The 10,716-nt window shown below is 42.3% G+C and overlaps 1 protein-coding gene across 1 annotated transcript in view; it reads left to right on the top strand.

Annotated features, from left to right (window-relative positions):
- The first annotated feature begins 4,151 nt into the window (after positions 1-4,151).
- LOC311243574 (poly(rC)-binding protein 4-like) overlaps positions 4,152-10,716 on the top strand; it is a 56,063-nt gene continuing 49,498 nt past the window's right edge. Inside the window, exon 1 of the mRNA XM_084332842.1 lies at positions 4,152-4,279. The gene's annotated coding sequence lies outside the window, so the exon portion shown is untranslated. The remainder of the gene's footprint in view (positions 4,280-10,716) is intronic.

The following is a 10,716-nucleotide window of genomic DNA, read 5'->3' as shown; positions in this document are numbered from 1 at the left end:
ACCATTTTATAGGTATGGACTTCGAACAGTCTGCCAACTGTGTAAAAATATCCCAGATGAGATATGTGGGAAAAGGTCCTGACATGTTTTTGACTGAAGTAAGAAATGTATAGATAAACTGTGGGTAGCTTCACTCTGTTGGACAACCTGTACTCGCCCTGACCTATGTTCTGTAGTGAGTAAGAGTGTCATAGTATTTTTGTTGACCCCACAGAGAATCATTGAACAACGTCAAAAATATGTTTTTCGTTATCCCAGAGGTGCTGCAGTCGGACAGCGGTGTTTCAGAAAAGACAACAAAGGTGTTGTGGAAATATATTATCATACCATTGTGGTATTGTATGAGAGGGCGCTGTCATCAGATATCAACGTAGTATGTTTCTCTTTAAGAGAAGCACACATTAGCCAGTCAAAACAATTTGGTTATGATCTATGTTGATCCTTGCTATAAGGCCATAAGTGACATTGTTATGGGATCCGCTCTGTTTTCCTTGTAAAGCAGCCATAATAGTCATTTCAGCCAATCCTCAGAGTGATGTTCCAGTTCCTTCCACGTCATATGTATATATTAATTTTGTATTAACGGTCTTGGGGGACGAGAGATCGTCCTCACTTGGTGATCGGACATTTGTTTACATGGTCTGATCTTCAACTGTGCATTCCTTATCAATTGATCTATGTGAGGAATTAAATCTATTTTCTATTTCCTTATTTCAACTTTTGGACTCAGAACAAGTTATTGCTCATTATTATATTATTAATCTCCCACAACAAAGGTTTAAGGGCTTAGAGCCTACAGTGATACTATCAGCCTGTGAAGCTGAGTATATGTTTCTAGCTATGACAATGCAAAATGTGTCTAGAGCAACTGCTCGAAGTGATGAAGATAAGGTTATGAATGTATTGCTTAAAATGCAGTAGGTAATTGAAATGTATCCTCTATACCGAATATGGTGTTTTTGAAGAATGGGCGTTCTGTCAAAACCGTTTAAAATGATGAACATTTTGTATATATGGAGACTGTTGTTTATGAGGACAAACAGGGGACCATTGTGATTACTAGGAACCCAATATGTCAATATAGATGTAAACATGTCATTATAAATAATATCATCTCATCAGGTCAAGTCAAGAGTTTTAATTGTATGTCATCAGATAAGAAAGAATGACACCGGTTTACTGTCCAATGGACGACAGAGTAATAGATACTATGAGAGAGCCTGTTTCAAATTTCAAGTTTAAAATTGAAGGGATTTGCAAAGGTCATGTTTAATGTGAAGATATTGATACCCTATGGATGTTTTTGGGAGTATATTATTTCCTTTGTTAAATGTTTTTCCCAGAAGTCAGCCAGTATGCTAATGCCCCTAAGTGGGAGTGTTGAGATCAGAGGCTCTGTGTAGGATTGTTAGTAACTGTCTAACTGTACATATGGCTGTTTACACTAGTAACTGTTTACCTGCATATATAATTGCCTCCACCAGTGACTGTCTAGTTGCATATATATCTGTTCCCACTAGAGGGCGCTCTAGGCGGAGCCACCCAGGTACTCCACCTTGTGGCGAGTATAAAAGTCCCATTTCGTTCTCTCCCCCAACGTCTCTCAGTGAGAGAAGAACATGTATGTTACTGCTGCTCTTTCCATGTGAATAAAAAGAAACCACGCCAGTTCAGGCTCAAGATAGAAACCATGCCTCTTGACCACATTATTGTCACCCTATAGCCAAATTATGTTAACAGGTACAATACAGTACGGCTCAATACACACAATTGTTAAGTGGATGCAGACCAGAGAAAGCCGTTTGTCTTTCGACATTTCGACATTTATGACATACACAACATACATGACATTTATGGCATAGGGACATACAGGTATTTAGTACTGATACATTTGTGACATAAACGGTATTCAAATATACAGTACTGTTACCCATAGATCCTGATAATACATATGATGGGGAGGGGACTGTACATTAGGAGGGGGTGGGTGGGTGGGAGAGAAATATACATACGGCGGGGAGAGAATATATACATGCAGTGGGGAGGAGACTGTCTATTAGGAGGTGGTGGGGGGTTTGGGCATTTACGGTGGCCAGTTTCGAATTGCAGCCTCCTGTAGGTGCTCTTTAAGAGCAGTTTTGAATGTGGGTAGGGATTCACATTCCTTTACAGCTTTGGGTAGGCCATCAAGGTGAATCTAAGAAAGTCTCATGATGTTAAGGTTTGTGAAGTCGACCAAAATCAATGATGATTTTTTTAGTAGGCAACAAGGAACATAGTGAGGCTATAAGTCCTCATCTCACGGTTCAAAGTGTTTTAACTTCCATTGTTATTCAAAGAGGACAGTGTGCATGGGAGGGGGGGGGGGTCCATCACAACAGTGCAATAGAATAATGTAATGCTCTCAGCCTGAAGCCTATAGTTTATTTATTCACTCACTGCTACAGATGGGTTGATGTAATCAGATTATATGATTGTACTGTATCTCTTTTCATTCCTGCTACAGATAAACAGCTGTATGAAGAAACCCCTCATCATAAGTGACCTGTTTGAAAAAAAAAAATAAAAAAAAGGGGGAAAACAAATATAGGCTACATAATTATAAATGATTACACTGAAAAGCCATGTGATATTATCTCCTGAATATCCACCGTGTTGATTTATAGGCTGTACGACGCAAGAGAGCTTATCGGTTATTTTGCTGAACCCTAGTAAACAGAGTCACATTCACATCTAGATGAAGATAACTCGAGTCACATGAGAGATCAGTGACCGAAACAATAAGGTTAATAGGTCGTAGGATGTAATGATGTCAAGGCGGTATGGGACGCAGGCCACCGGTGAAAAATGTCCGCCGCATGAGAAATACCTGAAAAAAAACAATTGAAATAATTTGTGAAATAGATGGAGGAGACGTCATTCTCAAATTACACCGCCACACCCCTGACAGAGAACAGCGGGTGGTGTTTGACTTTGACTGTCACGCTGCACAGTCTACATTGTAATGAACCGTTTAGTTGGGTGATAATTCATCACAGCATCTCTTTCGTTTGTGTGTAATGGAAATAGAAATGCATGCCATTGCATGATATTAATAAATGATTACCTTCACAGTTGGAACTTGGACCACATAGGATGATGAATGTCAACCAGCAGACCTAGGCATATTTGGCTTATAATCAAGGATAATATTATTGATGGATTATTGTTGAGTAAATACGATTGCAATAACATTGCTATAAATATACATAACCATCTGACATAGCTGAATAATAAACCGTATAGTCAAGTGCAATCAGCTGCAGTATCGAGATGCAGCCGCTAGAGGGCAGTATATGAGAGCAAATTACAACCCCTGGCGCTCTCAGAACTTCAAAGGGATTCGTATAAGACCTTCAGTTTGTATAATTATGCTACCAATTTTGTCCATGCTTTTATTATTTGAAAACGGCTCGATACTTTAAACCTGTATATACACTTGGCATTGGCAATGTAGACCAGTATGAATATGGCAAAGATAGATAACATGACAGCTCTAAAAAAATAAATAATAATTTTTATTTTTAAGAAAAAGGACCATGGCAACCACACATAAGCAGTGGGGTTCTTGATGTCTAAGTTATTTATTTAAAATATGTGTGAATCCATCAATAAAAGACAACCATTGCTTTTTCAACAATAACAACATGCAAATCGCAATGAATGTTCACGTTTGAGTATACCGTCCCAAATCAATAATGGTGATCAGCCAACGTCTAAATTGTTAAATTCATAGCCTACTATAAGAGTGGCAATGATTTGGAACAGATTGATTGTTTATAAGCAAATATAATTTCCTCGGTCATCATGCCACCATAAACTGAATTTGTCCATTTGATATACCCGGCATCAAATTAGATAGAGGTCCCAGTGGTAGAGATCACACCAGGGGGGCGCGGAGCTGCTAGAAGGCGGTTGTTAGGTTAGTTGGGCAAAATATTGTTTAGCCACACGACACGGGACACGGGTAGCTCTCTGCGTTTGGTTTGGCTCGGTTAGTGTTAGTGGTGAGGTGACTCGATAACAGGCTGGTCGCTCGGTCATTGTTTTGGAACCGCATCTCGCTCCAGCGTCGCCCCCCCAACCCCAGTGCGCTCCTGTCTCCTCTGACGCGCCGAGAGCAGAGTCCGTCCGTGTCGTCCGTCTCACTGGACTCTCATGTTGTGGATACAAAGCCCGGCAGTGACAAAGATCCATGGGGATATTTTAGTGGGAATTGTACGACCATTGCATGAAACAGGTAGGTGACGACGATACGTATATTATAACGGTGTTCAAGGCACATTTTCCAGATTATGTCCAACTTGAAATTGCTCTCATGTAAAGCCGGGTTGTTATATTACCTTGATCGCGCTGAACTATTTAAATTAGCAACGGGATATTATTCTACCGGGATTTATTTGGACCTATACAAGCCCACCAAGCGGCAGCCTATATGTCATTCGTTTGTGAACAAACAATTGTCTCTTTAACTTATCACAAATTACAAATGTACAGCCGTTAGGCCTACTGCTACTGGGATTTGCATCCAAAATATCTCTCTCCATATCTCAATCTAATTAAATATATGTTAAATGTTATGTCTAAATCCTATGTTCTTGACTATGCAATTAGTTATACACTTCCAGGTTAGCCCTAGCCTTGTATACAATTATTTAAAACATGTATGTGTCTATGATACCATTAAAGATGCCATGCACTGGGTTTATAAGTCCATAGCATACGACACAAAGTCGACAGATGTGTGGGGAGGACAACAGCAGTAGTTTACTGGGACCGAGGAGACAATCGGCCTGTTGTTTGGAGACATCTTTATGGTAATGAAAAATGACCCAGCTGGCCAGGCCAGTCCTGAGCTGAACAAAGATCATCCTCAGGAATCAGGGATGGAACTGCGTGCTGCTGACTGAGGCAGCGTGTGTGTGTGTGTGTGTGCGTGCGTGTGACAGGAGGAGCATCATTCACAAAGACGCTTAATTGCATTTGTCTTCCACTGAACAGAAAGACTCGCCTAATGACTTCACACACGTTGACTCGAGGGCACGAGGGGAAACCAAACTCAAATGTTACCATTTTTATGTTTTGGCTTGACATTTAACTCGTGCCAGGTAATGTTGACTTCATCTGTGTATAACAAGAATACACTTGGCAAAACTTCTGTAGATACGAGACGACGTGTTTCAAGCAGTAGGCTACAGTATAGGCCTTTTGTATTTCGAAACGTTTCTGCTCTTAGCTAAGCTGAACAGTGACGTTTATTTCTCAAACTGTCCCACACACAGTAGGCCTACAACTGCCAAGCACATCAGCCTTTGTGTCATTGTCAGTCACTGTTTGCTGTCAGGACATTGTTATTCAGGGGAGGACTTTTAATGACATGAGAGTGTTATCTTGTTAACATCTGAATTCACCATACTCTAATCTTACTTAAAAGGTCTGCATAATTATAATTCGTACCCAACTTTGGATCTACAGCCTATCCAGTTGTAGATCAGTGTTTATTACAGTTGTACAGCTAGTTGAATGGTGTTGTTTTGTTTAGGCTGTATGCCTCAGGTCTACACAAAACGCCTCCAGATGCACTGAATTAGAGACCAATTATAGCTCAGTAGAGGCTATAAGCATAATAGGGTCAGTAAAATTAAAAGTAATTAAAATAGATCACTTGGATTGATTCAGAAAGGCTCTTTGCTGCCTGGAGATACTTGTGCATCTTGCACAGCATGTGTATCTATTCTAGAGTTTAATATGAGACAGTCTATTTCCACCTGATATCAGTCCTAATACACTCTGCTCTGTGTGACCAGGAGAAGCAGCAGGACAGCAGAAGTGCTGCATATTAATTAGGTTATATCTGTAATTCATTTTTCTACTTTCTCAAACAAAGATTTCTGAAGAATCAGTTCCTATGTGCAACACTGTAGGTTTATATATATATATATACATAACAGACATTACTGGTTGGCCGTGTAGAAAACCACAGGGGGAGATGAACGAGAGCTGGGTTTCAGAAACAGTTATGAAGATTCATTTAGAATTACATTAGATTAGTGGAATAATAGAATTACAGCTTTTTCTGTGTGTGCGTGTGTCGTCTGTGCAGAAGTGTAGCAATACATGTCAGGGTATGATTGTGCATGTGACTACATACATATGCTTTGTTTGTGCTGTACTGGGGGGGAAAAGAGAGAGAGAGAGAGAGCGACGCAGACATGCTTTCCAAATGTAATTCCTTAATGCACTCCTAGAATCAAAGATCTAATAAGAAGTGGAAGAGCCTCTTCAATAATGAAACCCCGGCAGCATCTTGCCGCTGCAGAGGAAGGGCCTGGGAGGACTGAGGGGCCTCATAAATAACAAGAAGCCAGCCCTGACACATGCTGCTCCCAACGTCTGGGAGCTGCCAATAATCTACTGAGATGCTCTTCCTGCAGAGGGGGAAACAGGCACCTTACTCAATGAGCTTGGGAGTCGTCAAGTGTAGCGAACGCTGCCCAGTGGCAGTAGCTTTACTTAATTGGACGGTGTTGCTGCAGAACAAAACCATCTTTATGGCTCTATCCAATCCAATCAGGGAAGGGGATGCAAGATGAGCTGGAGGAGATAAACCCTTGCGAACCACACAGGAAATGTGAATGGTGCTCTATATACTCTATACTGCAAAAGAGTCCTAAGATACTGAATGCGTAGATGTGTCGGTAGAATTGAACTCTTTTGTTTTGGTATTCTTGTTCATAATAGTGGAGCTCGCACCTCAATCAGTCCTGTTCTGTCACAAATTAATTTAGATGCTGTCACTTACGCACGTGTTAATTTCCTCTCTAGTATTTTGAGAGAAACCCCCTGTAGCAATTAACCCCTATTCCAGCAATTAACCTGTATTTGTCAGGATCGTAATGACTACAGGCTCTCGAGGCTACAACTCCTCTCCACACTCCCGACTCTGTCGATTTGAAATGGATCCCGCGATGCTCAGACCTGTTTCTTTATTACAGCACGTTTTCACATGATGTGTGGCGCCGCGTGGTACGACTGGATGAAATACAGTCGAATGAGAACACACTGGTGTGTGTGTGTGTGTGTGTGTGTGTGTGTGTGTGTGTGTGTGTGTGTGTGTGTGTGAAGGTTATTTCTCCCCACCGATCATCACAGCCTTTCCTAGGCTGCAGGGTTTACAGCCTCTCTGCTTTTCAAACATCTTCCCCCGGCCGTGAAGAGTCTTTTTTTTGTTAGAATGAAATGTGACGCTTGCTCCTCTCTCTTTCCCCCCACGTCGGAGTCCGATGGTTGACAACGCGGCCGCAGGCTATCTCCTCTATGAAAAGATAGGCCTGTGTGGGGCTGTGACTGCTAAGCTTATCAGCCTTAACCCAACAACAGGCCTCATGACTCTGCTGGTGTGTTTCTCAAAAGAGTCTCATGAGCGTGATTTATTTAGCCCGGCATTGTACCCTTTATAGAGCAGCTTGCAGACGTGTAAAAGTCTACAGTAAGTGGCAAGAGGAGTGAGGATAGGTGTGTGCTAAGTGCACCACTCTGGTGAGGAAGTAAATACTGGATATCAAGTGAACGAGCGAAGGGTCTGTCTTAGTGACAGTAATCCGCTTTGCTCTGTATAGTCAGTGGATGAGGCCGTACACTAAATGGAGGTTTCTTTTTCAATCGGTTCGACTGCATCAGTGTGTGTGTGTATGTGTGATTGTGTTTTGCATTGGCGACCAAGGGGGTAGAGAAGCTTTTCACCCCCCCCTCACCCGCCCCCTTCAGCTGCTGAGTGTCTGAAATATTTAACAAGGACTGCACTATTTTTGGATTTGAGCTCAGTTTGTTGTGAAGCTTACGTAATATCTAGTTTTGTTTCAGCACAATGTGTGCCTGGTTCTGTTGTAGAGTCGCATAGAGTCCATGCAGTTCTCAGACAAACAGGCCCACTTGGCAAACTTGAGATCGTATGTGGTTTACAGGAGAAGGTGTGTCGGTCCCTATGACAACATGATGCTGGTGATCCTGGTGCATCATGGGAAGTATGTCTGCTGTGATATACCCTCCCTTTATATCAAAATACCTTTTTAAATGTTTACATTGCTGCCCTTTCATGCGATGATAACCTCTGGAAACCTCTGAAAAATTATACAGACATCTTACATACTGGAGTACAGGCAGAATGTACTAGGAGTGAAACATAATACTGGTGTCCTTCTCAATCAAAGATCTTTCAGGTTTACAATTACGAATAAATCGACAATGACACAATTTCCCTTAAAGGAAAACTCCAACATTTTGGGAAATTAGCTTATTTAACATCTTCCCTGGAGTTAGACAAGAAGATACATACCTTTTTTGTCTCTGTGCGTGCATTTAGCTTAGGGAACAGTCGCTCCGTTAGCGTAGCTTAGCTTCATCACTGGAAGTGGGGGGGGTTTTGCAGCCTGACCGTAATGAAGTTCTTGTGATCTATGATCTTATCTTATTTGATCTAATCTTATTTAATTTATCTCATCTCATCTTATCTTACCTTAAATCTGCACCAGGACCCCTGTAATATGTGCACATTGATGAATGTCAGTGCCATATTTATATATGGTCTCACTCTCTTGTTCATCAGGTAAGCAAAGCCGATCCAATCCATAACTTCTCAGGTTACTCAGGTTTTCTAAGAGCTATTGATCCCATTTTCTCCATCTTCTATTTCTCTGCCCCCCCCCCCCCTCTCTCTCTCTCTCTCTCTCTATCCCTCTCCTTGTGAGGTGTCAAATTCTCTGACTCATGCCATGCCTGGTGTGGTGGTGGAGGATGGGAGAGGAGAGGAAAGAAAAGATGAAGAGAGGAAAGACACTCTGCAGAGAGAGAGAGAGAGAGAGAGAGAGTGACCTTCATCCAGTATGAGGGATAGGATAAAAGCATGAGTTAACACCCTGCAAGAAGGTTAACTACCAATGCCAAAGAAACTATTCACAAAGATATAGGGCGCTAACGCAGCCTCTCTAATAATAGGAGATGTGGGATTGTAATTCAAGGCAAAATGACCATAACATCCCCGGCCCTGATGCTGAAGGAAATAAACACTTGTGGAAAAACCAAAACAGCATTATGGAATGGTAGCAGGCAGCGCTGCTGCATGGGATCTAAAACCAATTAGGGATTACCCTCATTTTGGAGATCTATCTGAAGAGTTCCCCCCCATCTCTCTCTCTCTCTCTCGCTCTCGCTCTCTTTCTCTCGAAGGAAAGCCAAATTACTAGCAGTATACAGTATAGATCTGACCCCCCCCCCCCCTAACACTAACCAAGGCAGCATAAACACAGGCTCAGAGACACAGTGTCACCGTGTGTCTGGAACCAGCAGCCACATGGGAGCTAACGACTGACGGTCCACAAGACATGGTCCTACAAAAAAGGTTCATTATCTGTGTCTGTTTGTGTTGCTCTGTTGTACTGATGTACTGTTCTAGCTGTAATGGGGGGGGGGGGGGGGGATAAAGCAGAGTCTTTGTGGTAATGAGGGGATGGAATGTTGATGCGAAAGCGGACGCGTCATCACTTTGATCAATGCGTGTTTGTAACTGACTGCTCCTCTCAGACCGCACGCCTATTCTCACTGTAAGTGAGTGACTGAGGGCGGCATCAGTCCGGCAGCCGGGGAGAGCGACGATTTAGGACAGATTTAGTCTCGGTGTGTTGCATCAGTTGTCACCCCTTGTTCATACCGCTGAAGTCGAACATAAACTGGCCGCCCTGATACTAGTTTTGAAGAGTTTCTCTCTCTCTCTCCGTCTCTGTCTCATCTCTCTTCCTCTCTCTCTCTTCCTCTCTCTCTTTCTCTTCTCTCTCTCTCTCTCTGTGTCTGTCTCTTTGTGTGTCTATCTCTGTGCCTCCCTCTCTGTGTCTGTCTCTGCATCTCTCTCTGTCTCTCTTTCTCTGTCTCTATCGCTCTTTCTCTCTCCTATCTCTCTCTGCCTCTCTCTCTGTGTCTGTCTCTGCTCCTCTCTCTCTCTCTCTCTCTCTCTCTCTCTCTCTCTCTCTCTCTCTCTCTCTCTCTCTCTCTCTCTCTCTCTCTCTCTCTCTCTCTTGTCACCTACCTAAGGGCGTAGGGGGTGAGTGACGGATGTCTATGTTGTCATGACAGAAAAGTCCTATTTTTTTTCTTATTGATTCTCAGCACTGAGAAACATGGCCTCCTGCTAAATGTGAAAATGTCTATCGTTCTGCTTGTGTTGTCGTTACTTGACTAGAACTGGAACACAGTCGCTATGATGGTAAATGGTAGAACATGCGCCTCACTGTTTTTGTCTATAGATGAGGTGGTGTCAGTGATTGAATACAGACATGTGTGTTGTATGGGGGGGGGGGGGGGGGGGGGTAGGAGCTCTACAGGGGAATCACGTGATAACCTTTCTGCTCTGGTAGTGTGTTTGTCTCAACCAGGCAGCCCGTTTAAGCCGCTCCGTGACATTTAGAAGATGGAGTGGGAGTCAGAGCTGTTGAAACTGTGTCTGTCATGGCAACTTGGTGCTTGAGGCAATGCCATACTTATTGTCTTGTACTGCACTTGTATGCTGTATAATGACAATACATTTAAATCTAATCTTAATTAGAGCAAATAATCTGGAAGGAACACAATATGTATATCTATATATTTATTCTTTTTACATTGTTTATCCATACATAGAAACACAAC

The sequence above is a fragment of the Notolepis coatsorum genome, assembly GCF_963971535.1.
Source record: "Notolepis coatsorum genome assembly, chromosome: 17".
In the NCBI taxonomy this organism is placed as follows: Eukaryota; Metazoa; Chordata; class Actinopteri; order Aulopiformes; family Paralepididae; genus Notolepis; species Notolepis coatsorum.
Note: the sequence above shows the minus strand (reverse complement) of the source record. Positions and strands in the feature narration are given on the sequence as shown.